Below are 17,761 nucleotides of genomic sequence, written 5' to 3'. Positions count from 1 at the left end.
AAATGACAAGGGGGGACACCTTCGACGAACCTAGGACCCATTACTTAAGTGGATAAAGTAATGAAGAAATAGAACCAGAGGGTTTTTTGATAAAACATTGAACGATTTGAAACTAAAAACCCTAAACCCTTAAGACCTAACATGGAGCTAAAGCAATTGATAGCATGTCTAATTCAAAATTTCAAAATCATAACCAATTATGGGAAAGGAAAACCCACTTTTTAAATAGTGATAACAATGGCTCTGACTGGGGATGGTTGATCGCAAGATCAATACAAGAAAACTCAGAAACTCTGGAGAAATAGACCAAGACACAGACCCAAATAGAAAAAATAGGATGGAAATAAAATATGTGCAAACAAAGGACCTACTGTGCATGGACATCAAGAGAAATAATGTTTCAGGAACTGTCCATGCAATGGAAATTCCTATACTTCATCATTCATATTCTTCACAAAATATGAATCCTTACCATTTAAGTCACAGACCACAAAAGGGCCAATCCATAATGATTCAAATTTTTTATGTTTTCCCTTGTCTTGTCCTTTTGCATTCCACTGAAGAACCATGTCATCAATTTGAAACTTCCTTAATGATGTCCTTATATCAAAAAGGTATTTGGATTGCAATTGGATCTTCTGATTTCTTTTGTGAGCTAAAGCTCTGAGCTCTTCCACTTCCACAATTTGGGTCATTCTATCTTCCATAGGTTTAGATAGCTCCATATCCTCATCTTGCAAGAACTTGTAAACTGGAAGAAGATTATTCACTGGCAATCTGACCTAAGCACCATAAACCAATTCAAAAGGGGACATACCAATGGCCTTCTTGACTATTATTATATCCGCCCATAGAGATAACTTCAATTTTTGATCCCAAGATCTTTTATTTTCTTCCAAGATTTTATTGATGATGTTCAAAAGACTTTTATTGCTGGATTCTGCTTGTCCATTCCCCTGAGGGTGATAAGGTGAAGAGTAAGACATGAGTATTCCATGACTAGTACAAAAACCTACAAACTCTTTTGATCTAGAACACATGGCATTATCCATCACCAATTTTGCAGGTATTCCAAATTTGGTTACAACATTATCCTTCAGGAAATCAATGTCAACCTTACTTGTAGCTCTTCTTGTAGGAATAGCTTCTATCCATTTTGTGAAATAGTCAGTGGCTACTATGATCCATCTGTGACCTCTCCCTGACCTCTCAACAATCTCTCCAATAAAATCAATGCCCCATTGGACAAAAGGAGCTTCCACAGAGACAGGATTTAGGGGTAAGGCTCCTTCATACTTCAGTTTGGATGAAAATTTCTAACATGGGTCACATTTCTGAACATATGCATGAGTATCTTTGAATAAGGTAGGCCAACAGTATCTAGCCTGAATTACCTTACCAGCAGTTGTCCTAGCAAAGTAATGTCCTCCACATACTCCATCATGCATTTCAGTCAATACCTTTTAGCCTGGAATTCATCCAAACACATTAGTAATTCTCCATCTCTTTTTCTCTACAATAGATCACCTTGAATGAGCACATATTTTTGTTACTTGAGTTTCAGAGTTCTTTTTTGATTATGTGTCATTCCTTCTGAGAATGCAGCATCTCTTAGGAATCAGACTATCTCTGAGTACCAAGGTTGCCTTTCAATGCTAGTGACTGAAGTATCTTTGACTTCAACATTATGTATTTCAACATTCATAAGATTAGACTCAGTCATGAGTTTAGCCAAACCTAAACCTCTTACCAATTTGGTAATCTTTATCTCCAAGTCAAATTCCTAGATTCTATTAATCCATCTACATCTTTTCCCTATAACTTTAGACTGGGACAAAATATCCTTAACTACAGCATGTGGGACATAAGAAATGATATTTGCATTACCAGATATGGCCTAAAAGCCTTGATAGCTTTAACTAGAGCATAAGCTTGTTTCTCCATGGTCTCATATTTTAGTTCTGCTGCTTGCAAAGACTTGTTGTAGAAGGCTATGGGATGTTCATATCCCTCATTATCCTTTTGTAATAACATTGTAGCTACTATATGATATGAAGCAAAGGAAAACAAAGAAAAGGGCTTACTGTAATCAGGAGATTTTAGCATTGGTGCTTCCTGAATGGCTTTCTTAATTTCAACAAAAGCCTTGGAGGCTTCTTGATCCCAACAAAATTTGGTATCCTTCTTGAGCAACTTGACAATAGGCTTCATCATCTCTGCAAAGTTTGCAATGAATCTTCTAACAAAATTTACTTTGCCTAGAAAGGATTGAATACCTTTTACATTCTTAGGTTCAGACACCTTATTTATTGCTTCAATTCTTTCAAGGTCTATCCTTACCCCTTCCTTGGAAAAAATGTGTCCTAATAGTTTTCCTTCAGTGACTCCAAAATGACATTTCTTGGGATTTAGTGACACACCAAATTCCAAAGCTTTATTGAACACCTTCTCCAAATGTCCACAATGATCATTAGCCTTCTTAGAAAAATAGGTTAAATCATCTTGATAAACCACCATGATGATATTGACAAATTCTTTGAAAGCTACATCCATTGCTCTCTGAAATGTAGCTCCAACATTCTTCAATCTGAATGGCATTCTCACATAGACATATGTCCCCCATGGAGTAGTGAAAGTAGTTTTAAACTATTCAGATTCCTTCACTAACACTTGATTGTATCCTAAAAAACCATCCATCATGGATAAAAGGTCACATCCTATCACTCTCTGTAGCATGGCTTCCATATTTGGGGAAGAGTAGTTATCTTTCAAAGAAGCAACATTTAAGTTCCTAAAATCTACACACAATATAATGTCCCCATTCTTCTTTCTTACTGGAACCAGATTGGAGACCCATGAAGAATGTCTTATAGGTTTGATAATCCCACCTTCTCTTAATTTAGTCAACTCTTGCTGCATTTTAGTTTCTAACAGGGGATTAATGGGTCCCTGTTTCTACCTGAAAGGCTTAGCATCTAGAAGTAGAGGAACTACATGCTAAAAAAGATCTTGTCTATACGCCTTTAGGTCTTCATAAGACCAAGCAAAAACATGTTTATATTTCTTCAATAAATTAATAAGGTTAGTCCTGACATGAGGGGGTAATTTCTTTCCAATGTATACTAACTTAGGGGATGATTCAGTCCCTAGGTTTACCTCCTCTAGTTCTTCCAATTTGGTGGTAGACTACTGATGTAAGTGAGTGTCATTATAACTGAATATGCTTTCTAGCTCTACCAGCCCTTTAGGTATTTCATTGGTTTCCAACTGGACCAACTCATTTCCAAACACTATTTCTTTATTATCAACCACCTCCACTAGTGCATTGCAATCAATCTTCTGTCCATCATAATCATCAACACATTGGATGAACCTAAGAATGTCTTCATCATCAGCAAAAACTTGCCAATTGTACACATTATCAGGAATAGCAGGCCTAGATTTTATTTCCACAGTGGAAATACTGGTTAATGTTGCATCATCATTCTTCAGAGCAACATTAGCTAGAAAATCTACCATAATATTCTTTGACTGCTCTATCCAATTAATAGAAAATACACTAAAATGCTCAATAACATCCCAAACTGCATGTTTATATCTCTTTAATCTATCATTCTTGGATGCATATTTGGCTCTTACCTGTGATACAACCAATTTTGAATCCCCTAACACTGTTAAGATTTGGATTCCATGCTTCTTTGCAACTTCAAGCCCCAACAATAGAGCTTCATACTCTCCGGTATTATTTGTGTACTGAAAGGCCAATAAGAATGAATACTTGAAGGTTATACCTGATGGGGATACAAAAAGAACCCCTGCTCTAGATCCTTCTTTGGAGCAAGCTCCATTAAAGTACATCTGCCATAATCCATACAATTGTGCTTCTAGTTTGACCACAATGGGATCAGTATTCTTCAATTGGGGTAGAATTGGTTGAAGTCTAAAGTTATCAAGATCTACATCAATCATACAATTGAGCATATCAGGGTTTACATTTTCAATTACCCTAGGAGCACATGGCTCTCTATACAATTTGACCTGATTTCCATTGATTGGAATGGTGGCATAGGATAAGTCCAGTTGAACATTCCCTCCTACTACTGCTGCCCACTGCCTGGAAAGTAACATACCATAATGGGGCTTGGTATCGGTAACAATAACATCCATTTTATAAGTTGCCTCAGGGAATGCTCCTATTTTTACCTCAACATATTTCATTGTACCTATCACAGGTACTTCCCTGTTATCCATAGCATAGCATTTTCCATATACAGTAGTTACTGACAGTCCTAATTCTTTCATAACACCATAGGGCATTACATTAGCAGCAGCTCCTGAATCTATCATGCAGTTTTTAATCAACCAGTTGTTTACTAACAAAGTAACATAGAAAGGATCTACCTGTGAAGGCTCTTGGGTGATAGTGGTTCCAACATAAACTTCTGAGGTTTGGAACTCTTGATCCTTTCCAATTCTATCTGAACTGGTGGGTAAGAGTGTGTCACTATCAGATATACTAGAAAATAAAGACAAGGTTGCATCCCTATGTTCTTTAATCTTCAGTAATTCTACTAATGGGACAGTGACCTTCATTTGAGTAAGAGCTTGAGCCATGTCAAATATAGAACTATTACTTGTTTCAGTACTAGCTCTAACTCTTTCTGTCTTGAGCTGACTTGCCTTTTTCACGGTGGCAGCTCCTTGTATATCACCAGTACTTGTACTCTTGGGTACATCTTTGACCTATTCCTTCTTTTCTTGACCAGTCTTTGGAACAGTAGTAGCACTACCTGCTGCCCCCTTTTGGGTGGTCTCTTTTATGAACATAGAACCAGGTTCACCCTAATCAGTGTCCTTCTTGGTGCTCCTCAAGTTATAGTTGTGTTTTTCTTTGGCAATGGCGGCTTTAGTGAGATTTTTGACTTCTTCCTCACTAGGCCTTCTAAGATGAACCTCTTCATCCTCAATTGTCACCACATTCAATGTAGGATGCCAATCTAAGGCTAGTTGTCTATGAACAAACCTTTCATTATCTAGCACATCACTATATTCACTTTGCACGGACTCCTCATCACTTTCTATGATGGTTTCAAACATATTGATGTCAGGCTCAGCTTCTTTTCTCATAGATTCTTCTAGAGCTTGAGCACCACTGCACACTGATGAGGAGAATGTGGTCCATCACAAGCAATACACTAGGGAGTATTTTCTATATTATGGACAGTTTTCCCTTTCAAGGGATCTGGAGTGTCCTAATTTTGGGCAATCTTAGGCTTCTCATTTTGGGGTTTTCCGTCTTTCTAGTTGGTATTATATGGCATGTCATGCAATCTAGGGGGTCTATCTTGCCAGTTATAATGAGGCTTGTCATTTTTGTTTACCTTGGCAGTTAGATCCTTCATTGCAATAACCAATTTCTCTATCTTATCATCGTCCTTAGCAACTTTATTAGTTGTTTTGTTTCCTGCCATAATCTACCATTTGTTCTTCTTCCTAACTTCTCGGATGCTTTTCTATTACTTTCTACATTTATGGCAATTCTAAAAACATCTCTCAAGTTATGTGGATTCTTATCTCTTAGGATATAGGCCATCTTAGAATCAAATGCATTGTAATAAGTAATTAAACACATGTTATCATCTAATCTCATCACTTGATACAATCTATGCATGGCTTTTTGGAATCTGGCATTGAAGTCAGTGACCATTTCATTATGAGACTTTCTGATGTTATTGAATTCATTTAGCATGAAGCTCACATTAGTCTTGTCACCATACTACTCTTGGAAACAATTTTTAAAATCCTCCCATGACCCTATGTTGTTAACTGGAAGACCTTTGAGCCAATCTCTTGCATCATCAACCAGGGATTGAACAAACAATTTCATGATGACATCTTCATCTACTATCTCATAATCATTTATTAGATCCCCAAAAGATTTTAGATGTTCCTCAGCACTAATGGCATTGTTCCTAGCAAATTTATGGAGTCTGTCTCTTAACTCAGTAGGAACATGATTTGGATATCCTGGGATCCCATCAAAGAACAATTGTCTATATTGTTCTAAATTGATTGGTCTCCTTTGAAAAGGGGTAATAGCATTATTATTTCCCATGTTCATTCTAATTGTTGGAACTGGAGGTTGAGATATTTGGGTATGTTGACTATTCACAGGGATTTGACTCATTGATGCTACATTAGCAGGCACTACAGGTTGAATTTTAACAGGGGGAAGGGAAATTTGTTGAGGATCAGGCTTATTCAGATCTTCTGATGGAAACATGATGGGGGGAGCCTTTAAGTAACTAATTTTTCTTTTTACTTCCTGATTTACTGCTTCTAATTTATCTTTCTCTAGTTCCATTTGGAGATCCTCCTTCTCTTTCCTCATTCTTTCCATTTCTCTCTCATGTGCAGACAACCTATGAGAAATCTCTTCTACAGTTTTAGATCCAGTTCCATCATCCACCCATTTTTATTTTTCTTTATCCACACTAGTCCTAGGAAGCTGAGAGTCACTGAATACTTCCCTGTTTGGTTGGACTACTAACCTATATGCTGGCTTAGCCTTGGGGATCAGAATTTCTCTAATCACAGGGCCTTCTTCATCACTCTTTTCTTTTTCTTTGGCCAATACCTCAAGATCAGCTATCTGTCTAAGAAGCCTATCTCTCTCCATTAATTTAGCCTTAACCTCTTTCTCACTATTTGCTTCCTTTTGGGCCCTTAGGAAAATTAGATGGTGAACTCTTTTATTCAGATCTTCAATTTCTTGAGACACTTTATCTTCATCAAGGAAATTTTCCTCAGAGTCTGACATATTGACTTGGTCTATGTCAATCAAACTAATGTTTCCATCTATTGTTCTAGGCACAGAGTGTCTAATTGCATTTGAACTAGTCCTATCTCTTGTAGAAACACTAACATGGGACAAATCTTGATTTAAAACAGGTGCATTATCAATATATCCAAAGAATCCTGAATGGAAACCTAATATATCATGTTCTGAATCTCTAGAAGATGAATTAGACTTTGCATAAACAAGTCAATCAGGAATCTTACCAGTATTATTGTTCTTTTGTACCCAAGTAGCATTTGATGGCTCACGTAGCATAGATCTCTTTTGACCTCTCTGTGACTACTCTGGTAAACCTTCTTGCAAAGTTTCATGAGGATGCTTCTTCATGAATGACCTAGTGTTTTTTCCTCCTTGCATTACACTTGTCTTCTTTTGAAATGATTTACAATTCACAAGGACTGGTTCCAATATAACAGAGTCGCCACCCACAAGAATATGGGAATTATGAAAACAAGCTATTAGAATAATATGCAAGAATTCCACAAATGCAATGATTTTCTTTACAACCTTAAGCACAAATTTGTGTCTGGATCCTTAATGTGACTCTCCCCAGCAGAGTCACCACTTTTATTGTCTTCAAAATCTGATTCACTTTAACATCTTTATAATAAAATGATTGAACTCTGTGCAGAAGAGATATCAAAGGGAAGGAAACTCTTACGACAACATATGACAAGGTTTGATTTAACCTTCTACACTTCAGACTTACTCAAAGTCCAGGTGGGTATACCTTTGTGAACTAAATTCACACTTTCAAAAGATAAATCCACAACAAACCAGTCCAGAAAACCAGTGGATCTAATCACCTTGAAACTAACTGAAACGAAGGAATGAAAATTATACTCATATTCAGTATTTTGATCTACAAAACATGCAATAGACAACCTTGATCTATACTAGTGTTTTATCCAAGGTCACAAAGTCATCTAAATTCAAAAAATACTCCCCAAACAAAATATCTCTACACATCCCATTAGCTCGGCTTCTATTGATCCCTATCTATGCCTGACACATATAAGAATTTATGCATACTAAATTAAACTATGCTCATCAACATTCAAGATGTCTCACAAGGAATTTACTAGTAGAAGTGATCCCCGCATATTTAATTTCCCCCCTAAAGAGAAAAGCTAGCAAACACATCCACAGAAAGTTGCCTTACAACCACTATTCAAACAAAATAACCCTAGATTATTTAGAATAAAATAGTAAACAATTGCAAACACATTTGAAGACTACACAAAGTTTTTCCTCAAAACCGATGGTCTGTATATTGATATATTCTTCAAGAAAGTATTACGAAAACTTTTGAATATTCTCCATTAAACTTAGAAAAGCTCAGATATAATTTCTACACCATTTTCTTACAATTCTTTGCGATCCTTTTTTTTTAGTCCTGGTATCCATTTATAACAATATAGATGCACATAGCTTCAGACTTTCCTAGGAGAATTTGTTACAATTGTTGCTTCTCAAGAAGAAGTTACAAAAACCTTTCACAAAAATGGTTACAATTCCTTCTCGACCTCTATAGCTTCTTCAACTTGTTGTTCGGTTGCAACCTCTTCTAACTATTTAGGAGTGCCCTCTAATTGCTTTACATCTTGGATGGCATATTTTGTTGTCCATTCATTGTACACATCATCAATGGGCTTGTAGTGTCCTAAAATTGTGACACTTGCAATTTCAACTGCATTTGGGTCTTCACGATGGTGACACAACACTGAACCTGAATGGAGACCCCGAAACTTGTTCATGACATCAAAAACTGCATTTTTCAGTACCCTGGCCTGATCCTCCTTGCACCCTGCTGTCCCTGGAGGTGGGACCATGGCGCCCAGCGTCCTGGTCCTTCAGGACTAGGGTGCCTAGCGTCCTGGTCCCCCAGGACCATGGCGCCCAGCGCCATGGTCCCGAGCCCTATTTTTGGGCCCGGTCTCTTTTGGGTCTCAGGTCTTTATGTTTGCAAATTGGAAAATAATCTTCCCAGGTCGGCCTAAGGTCAGAAAAATCAGTCTTTTAACCCTAATTGACAAGTGTATAAACTACATTTCCTCTCCCATTTTGGTAGATGGAAAAAAGGCGGAAGCGACATTCAAACATTCAAGCATTCAAGAATTCAAGCATTCCTTCAAGCAATTGATCATTCTAAGTCTCCATTCAAGGCTAAGTGTTGCATTCAAGACAAGGATTCAACCATTGAAGAGGAGATCACATACCACATACAACATACAACATACAACAACATTTACACCTTCGCATGTTGCAGGTACGTGGCTGTAATTGAAGATCTGGAATCCTTGTGCAAAGATGAACAGATCCCCCTTCATTTCGCGAATTTTTCAGAGGACCGTGTGCACGCCGGGCACCATCGTCCCGTCAACTTTCACTCAAATTTGCAGGACAGTGTCATCTCGACATTTTACTGCTAATTCCAGGTCCGCAACTTCATCCTATATTCCTATCTCCGTTTATAAGTGAATCTTTCTCACTTTTCATGCATTCCTAGCTTAATCCTTCTATCTACATTCTTTACAAAAGAGGGTAGCCTTGCTGACTTAACCCTTGAAAGTCATTTAGAATCCAATCTTGCATTGTGTGGGATTGGATCTTGTGGGTTTCAACCCCTCTTTTGAATGTAAAGTCTCCCCTAAGTGAAAACCATCAACCCTAGTGACCTCCTTCCCCTCTCCTCGGAGTGGTGGGGGGGAACACTTAGGGTTTGCTCACGATTTTCCGCTTTACAAGGCCATGTGAAATGAATCACTTTTGTCTTAGCCTTGGTCAACCTTTTCTAGGAATTTCTCATCTTGTTGACTTTTGAATTAAGAAAAGCATAATGAGATTTGATTTTCTCTATCTCCTGAGTTGTCATAACAAAGAAGGACGCATCATCTAGATCAACAACTCCTTTAATTTTGGCTGACAGTTTGGCCTCTACTTCCTTGAGCCACACTTGTTTGTCCTTCAGTTGATCTGGGTTGGCAAAAACTCTTGGGAGCAACTCAAAAACCTGGTAAGCATACTCCTTTTTGTACAAGTTAATTTTCCTATTAGCATTATCCACCCCTTCTGCTAATTTTACTAGGTCTTTGGTGGTATCACAAGTGGATTTGATGATAGGATTGGCCCTTGATTCATCACAAGATGCACAAATTGACTCCAAGTCCTTCTCTCTAGGCCTCCATTTGTCAAAAATAGGTGTCAGAATGGCTTTATCTCCATTGAGCTCATCCCTCATATCCAAAATCTTGCTTATGTTATTATATAGAAATAAGGCACTCATTGTATCTGCAAAACTTGAAATAGTAACCCTTATGCTATCCTCATATTGCTTTTCATATAGGGCCTGAGCCTATTTCAAATTCTCTAGCTCTTGAGGAGCAATCTCAATCATCTGGGAGCAGGAAGGTGCTGGAGATGGTGGGAACTCAATGATGTGGCTGCTAGGTGGAGGTCTTACAAGAGAGGAGGAGATCATCAGTGTTGAAGACTCACCTTGATGGTACTGTCCTATCAACTAGCTTTGCAACTTAGCAATAATGTTATCCTTACCTCTTACCTCCTCCTTAGCACTATTATAGGCCTTCAAAATTGTCTCCAACTTGACTTGGAGGTCTTCTTTTTCCTTGGCTTCCTTTTCTACTACTGGAACACTGAATTTTGCAGTCTCTAACACAGTGCTAGTAGCTTCTACCACCCCTGTGCTCTGCACTCTCTTTACTATCATTCCACCAAGGTAGCTTGACCCTTGGGTATGTTTGCTTTTCTTATTTTCATCTCTCTTGAGAGACCACATGATGAGTGCAACATTATCCTTGCTAAAAGTGATTCCCTCCATGGGCTTAGTTTCTTTCCTCACTGCCTCTAGTACCAGGGCATCTGCTATATCCCACTTAGGGAGAATAAGCACTCCAGCTTGTGCCACCACATCCCTTCCTTGCTCAGGAGTGATGGTCTTAAATTCTTCCATCATTTGTTGTTTTATTTCTTCCTCTACCAGAGCTGGATCTTTGTTAGGTTTCTCACCTTTTCTCTTCTCGCATCTTGCATTGTATTTATCTATATTTTGTTTCCATACAAACTACATAAATGCTCCTAAGGTAACAAAATTGTTGTCAGCTAAGAAATCATCTCTGGCTTGCTTTATCTCAGGATCCAACTCCTTGCCTTTAAGTTCAGTGGTGGTAATGTCCATTTTGGCAGCAAGGGGTTCTTTTGGCATTCCTTCCTCTACCTCATCATATGTGTAGGCAATTTCCCCTAAACTGCCCAACTGTAAAAGTTGCTCAGCTGCTGCTTGCTCATCTCCTATGTGAATAAGGGATTGGGATGGATAGTACAAAGGTGTATTAGATTGTACCTCTTTTCGTACTCTTTGCCTTTTAGGGCTCTCTTGGATGTCAATGACATCTTGTATCTTCCTCTTTCCTTCGGAGGTAGAGGGCTCCCCTGTTGTGGGCATTAGCACACTATAACTAGATTTTTTGTGTAGGGTGCAGTCACCAAGAGGGATTGCTTTGGTGGAGGCAGACCTACTTAGAATCATTCTTGCATTTTCAGGGTTGCTTTTTATCATAGCTTCCCTCTTCTCCTTCAGGGTCTGCATCACATCTTCAAAGCAAACAATTAAAAAATTAATTTTCTCCTCCAGAGGGAAAAAGCTAGACAATGGGTCATAGCTGGCATCAAACTGATGCAAAAAGTCTAAGGCTTTCTTATAAGCCACCCATTTTTATTTCCTTAGTTCTTTCTCATCCAAATCAAACTCATTTCTAATGAGGTCCTCAGGAAACCAAAATTGATGGCGTCTTCCTCTACACACTGCCCTCTTTTTGAATATGCCATTGAAGAAGTCTTCTGGATCTACACACCTAGATGTTGCAGTTGATAAATGATAGGGTTTGAGAAAGTCTTCAAAACAATTCCAACCTCCCTTGGTTATTATAAATTGATGGGCTATGGTAACTGTAGGGAAAATAGTCCCTTTACCCTTGCCGGTCAGCTCTGCCTCTTGTACACTACAAATCTATCTAAGAATTTCTAGAATTCCCACTTTGAGAGGGACCTGATAGGGCAACAAGAATGGAGTTCCTTTAAAACCAAAAACTCTAAAAACTATTGAGACTAGGTATAGAGAAATGTCACCCCAATTATGAGCAATCTTTATACTTTCTACAAATTCTTTTGGTCTAATAAATTCCAAAAGAGCCTTGGGGATTCTTGGGTTCTCTAAGCAAAGGAGAGTCCTAATCTTGGATGAAAAATATTTATCAAATTTTAAGAAATTGGCATCCTCTCTATCCCATGACAAGACAGTACTCCATAGTTGCACTGGCGTCTTTTCTCCTTCCTTCTCTTTGATGAGGTCCAATCCACTGGCAAAGTAATCACCACCTTTGAATAGAAATAGATGCATAAGGAGTGAATACCATCCGAAAGGCCTATCCACCTTTCCATTTTTTATTCCTATTAGCCCTCCATGGATAGTATCAGTGATGCAAGAAGCATAATCAAATGTTACTGCAAGGGAGGGATTCAAAATCTGAGCAATCATTAACAAGTAGTGATTAGGCATATTTGCCTTAGCATCTTCTCCCAAAACCTAGCAGAGTGACCAATACATTCCCTTAGCCCTGAGGGTGAACAGATTCAATGAGAAGGGCTCTTCTATGTTGGGTCCTACAACTGTCAACCCACCTATCTTCACAAAAAATTCCTTAAGAGGCCCATTTCTAAGGTGATTCCTCTATGCACCATATACTTGAGCTAATGATTTAAAGTTTATGGGTTCCAAAAAATTTGTAAACTCATTGAGCCCAAAAGCACTTCTAAACTCTTCATTATTAATTTCAATAAGGGCTTTTCCATTTATGTCCCTTATGCTTCTGGTAACTGGATCATAGTTGTGTGCAATTTGAGTCAATAGATCCATGTCCATGAAGACCAATGGGACTACCAACTTCCCTACATCTAACTCCTAGATGCTATTTTGTGGGCTAAAGAATTCCTCATTCCAAATCCAACCTTAAATAACCCCAACCCAGACAATCTGACCTGCAGATCTCTCAACCAGTTGCCCTTGTCATATAGCCCTTCTCCTATCTTCAAATGAGGAGCTATAGGCACTAACTCTTTTACTTTTGATGCCTGGTTAGTTGACAACGTCAACTGCTCAAGAAAATCATCACAAATGGCTCTCTCCTGATAATTAACCTTCCCAAATAACTCTCTCTTAGGAGCCATTTTGAAAATGCAAGCAATAAAAAAAAAACTACCTCAAATGGTTCAGCGACAAATCAAGACCTCAATTAAAACACTACTAAGCAATTGCCACATAGGAGTACAAGAAAACCTGATTTTAGCTTGAACAAATCTTCTCTGCAACTGAATTGACTTGCTCTATATCTGAAGACAAAAGCTCTATATCTCTTCTTCTACAACAATTCTTTTGAATGATACCTTTACTCAATCGACAGGAGATCCTATATGGTACCTAGGGTCTTAACTGCAACATTGGTTTTGGATGCTTTGGTCATCCCTTCAGAATTGAATTCATGAGAGAATTCATATTTTTCACTCCAACGGGCCACAACATTCCTGTGATTCTTTCCTTTCGCTCTTTCGCTCTTTCACAAAGCATAACATTCAGGCAATTTCGTTAAGCGTAATCACACCAATCGTCTGATCAAAAGAGACTTGATGAGCCGTTACACTAACTTAACAGTCTTGCCTTCGCACAGGGTCCCACCTCCTGTTCACCATTTCACAGACTTTATCCTTGTAGCACTTCTCCTTTGTGAAACCACGCCAGACATTAGATGGAATTCTAACTACTCGGCATTTAACTCTCACCGGGACCGCCAACATTTTTACTAACCGCACCTTTGCCTTGACTGCTAGCGATCTTTCGCTATTTCATGGAGCTTAAACATCTGTCAACTTTGGGTCATGAAACAACACAAGGTGTTGGATCAGTTTGGAGATGACCATCCTTTAAGGGAAACCCTTTATGCCTGCTTAACTTACACCCCCTTTTATTGGTTATTGATTACCACGTGGCACTCAACCATTGGTTTTAGAAAACCATTCAAGCCTAGTTTAACGTCAGCCACGTGTCTCTCCCCTTTATCGCCAGTTACACCTTGCTAGGCCCTAAGCTTCTTCTGAAACCACGTGTCCACCGACACCTCACCATATAGCTTGACACCTAGACAAACCTCTTTTACTTTCGCTATTTTGCAGAGCATATCCTTCAAGCATCTCGCAACTGTGAAATAGCATCAGTCGTTGGATCAAAACAAAGTCGATCCTCCTTTAACCTTATGTTTTATCTGCCTTTGGGGATGAAAAACCGTTTTGCCATTTTGCAGGGCATAAAGCAAGAGCATCTTACCCTTGTGAATTCACGTGGGCTGTTGGATTATTTTCTACTTTCTCAGTGCTTAACCATCTGAATAGACTCCGGCAGATGTGGGCCCTCCTATTGAACCTCAAACACCTAGCATCTAGTTACTTTCAGAGCTGACATGTCAGTCTTTCATTTGCCGAGAGAAAACATTGGGTTCCAATTAATTTTTACCACCTGCATCTGCCAGGTCACGTCTTACCCTGCGACATGACTCACCTCTAGGACCCACCTTCTTTTAACCCTTGGACCCACCTCACTGACTATTATGGCCTTTGCCACGTGCAACCATTTCACTCACTCTCTAGACTAGCTGGACTATCTACTTGGAGTTCCACATCATTTCACCAATTCACGAAAGATAACTATCAAGCATTTTCATGTTGTGAAATAGCATGAAATGTCAGATCAAATGGGACTTGATCACCTTTTAGTCACTTTTAAAATCCTTGCATGCAGGGTCCCACCAAAAGCTTTTGCCATTTCGCGAAAGGTATTTTGCTTACAAGTTTAGGCTATGAAATAATGCCATCTGTTGGATCTTGGACAAGATGAGACCTCTTTAAACCGGGCCAAAATTGCCATTTAGAACACATTTCCTTTTCGCCATTTCGCGGGTCTTAAACCACGCGCAACTTCGCCTAACGAAATAGTGAAAACCATAGATCTTCCTGAGAGGTGCGCACCACTTACTGGGGCTGACAACATTAGGAGGGAAATATATAAGGCATAAAATTTTACAATTTAATTCAAAAGACCACCTAGGCAAATGACAAGGGGGGACACTTCCGATGAACCCGGGACCCATTACTTAAGTGGATAAAGTAACAAAGAAATAGAACCAGAGGGTTTTTTGATAAAACATTGAACAATTTGAAACTAAAAACCCTAAACCCTTAAGACCTAACACAGAGCTGAAGCAATTGATAGCATGTCTAATTCAAAATTTCAAAATCATAACCAATTATGGGAAAGGAAAACCCACTTTTTAAACAGTGATAACAGATTCTTCATTATTCTAACCTTGTTGTAGCTTTAAATGTTCATTTGATCAGGTATGGGGGTAGACCACTAAATAAGAACCTATCAAAGGTTCATGAGTCTGACCATGAGGCCATACTAGACACGATAAAGAGTAGAGCAGATCTAGATGGTTCATTTGATTAAATGTAAATTGTAAAAAATTGTAATATCAATCTTATTTGGATATATGCACATGACTTGTATTTTTGACTACTTGAGGCATTGTAATATAAAAAATTGTGTTTTTGTCTTATTCTATGTGATTTTATGTAAATAATGTCATTTTGGACCATTAGAGATCACATGGGATCATTTTGTGAAGTTTTAGGCTAATATGGTAAAAGATGTAAAAATTGCTCATTTGTTGTCAATCACTCAAAGTGTGAAAAATTGTCAAAATTCGACATCATTTTTATTGATGTTAGTGACATGTAAGAATGAATTGTCTTATCCTGTGGGATCGTGTTATGTCACTCTAAAAAATCCTCTCTTGGTTTAGGTAGACTCGGATCTAATTGCTCGTGGTGACACTTTCTTGGTTGCCACAAAAAGTGTCAGATGGGTTCAATGAAAAGTTGCACAATGCCCCATCTTTCAATCCACTGGTTGTGGCTCTGAACTATTAGCTTGTACGTGTTGGGGTGGCTAGGTTTATGCTAGGAATGCCTTCATTTTTCTCTCCAACTCGCCTGATTGTTGCGCACCACACCTTGGCAGCAAAATCACTTAAGTGCTCAAGTTGCTCAAAGTTGTCAATATTCGGCATCACGTTTCTCAATGCCCATTAATCATAAGAATGAGCCATCTAATCCTATGGGGTTGTATTATGGCACTCTAAAAAATCCTCTCTCGGTTTCGGTAGACTCGGATCCAGTTTCTCATGGCGACACTTTCTCAGTTGCGACAAAAAGCGTCAAATGAGTTCAATGAAAAGTTGCACAATGCCCCATCTTTCAATCTGCTCATCGCGGCACCGAACCGTCACCTCATACATGTTGGGGTGGCTGGCTTTACACTAGGAATGCCTTCTTTTTGCTCTGCAGCTCACCCGATCCTTGCAGACCACACCCTGATAGCGAAATCACCTAAGTGCTCAACTTGCTCAAAGTTGTCAATATTCGGCATCGCATTTCTCGGTGCCTATTAATCATAAGAACAAGCCATCTAATCCTACAGGATTATGTTATGGAATTCTAAAAAATCCTCTCTCAGTTTTGGTAGACTCAGATCCAGTTTCTTGTGGTGACACTTTCTCGGTTGCGACAAAAAGCATCAGATGAGTTTAATGAAAAGTTGCACAATGCCCCATCTTTCAATCCGCTCATCATGGGACTGAACCATTAGCTCGTACGCATCAGGGTGGTTGGTTTTACACTAGGAATGCCTTCTTTTTTTCTCTCCAACTCACTCGATCATTGCAGGCCACACCTTGGCAACGAAATCACCTAAGTGCTCAAGTTGCTCAAAGTTGTCAATATTTGGCATCGCATTTCTCGGTGCCCCTTAATCATAAGAATGATCCATATGATCCTATGGGGTTGTGTTATGGCACTCTACAAAAGCCTCTCTCAGTTTCGATAGAATCAGATCCAGTTGCTCGTGGTGACACTTTCTTAGTTGCGACAAAAGCCGTCAGATGAGTTCAATGAAAAGTTGCACAATGCCCCATCTTTCAATCCACTCATCGTGAAACAGAACTATCAACTCCTATGCATCGAGGTGGCCAGGTTTATGCTAGGAATGCCTTCTTTTTGCTCTCCAACTTGCCTGATTGTTGTGGGCCACACCCTGGCAGTGAAATCGCCTAAGTGCTCAAGTTGCTCAAAGTTGTCAACATTCGGCATCACATTTCTCAGCACGTGTTAATCATAAGAACAAGCCTTCTGATCCTATGGGGTCATGTTATGTCACTCTAAAAAAGCCTCTCTCAGTTTTGGTAGACTTGGATCCAGTTGCTTGTGGTGACACTTTCTTGGTTGTGACAAAAAGCGTCATATGAGTTCAATGAAAAGTTGCACAATGCCCCATCTTTTAATCTTCTCATCGCGGCACCAAATCGTCAGCTCATACATGTTGGGGTGGCTGGGTTTACATTAGGAATTCCTTCTTTTTTCTCTCCAACTCGCCCGATCATTGCAGGCCACACCCTGGTAGTGAAATTGCCTAAGTGCTCAAGCTGCTCAAAGTTGTCAATATTCGGCATCACATTCCTTGACGCCTGTTAATCATAAGAAAAATTCATCTAATCCTATGGGGTCATGTTATGGCACTCTAAAAAATCCTCTCTTAGTTTCGGTAGACTCAGATCCAATTGCTTGTGGTGATACTTTCTCGGTTGCGACAAAAAACGTCAGATGAGTTCAATGAAAAGTTGCACAATGCCCCATATTTTAATCCACTCATTGTGGAACTGAACCATTAGATCGTACGCATCAGGGTGGTTGGGTTTATGCTAGGAATGCCTTCTTTTT

This window comes from Cryptomeria japonica, chromosome 10 (assembly GCF_030272615.1).
Source record: "Cryptomeria japonica chromosome 10, Sugi_1.0, whole genome shotgun sequence".
In the NCBI taxonomy this organism is placed as follows: domain Eukaryota; kingdom Viridiplantae; phylum Streptophyta; class Pinopsida; order Cupressales; family Cupressaceae; genus Cryptomeria; species Cryptomeria japonica.
This window is presented reverse-complemented; position numbering follows the sequence as displayed.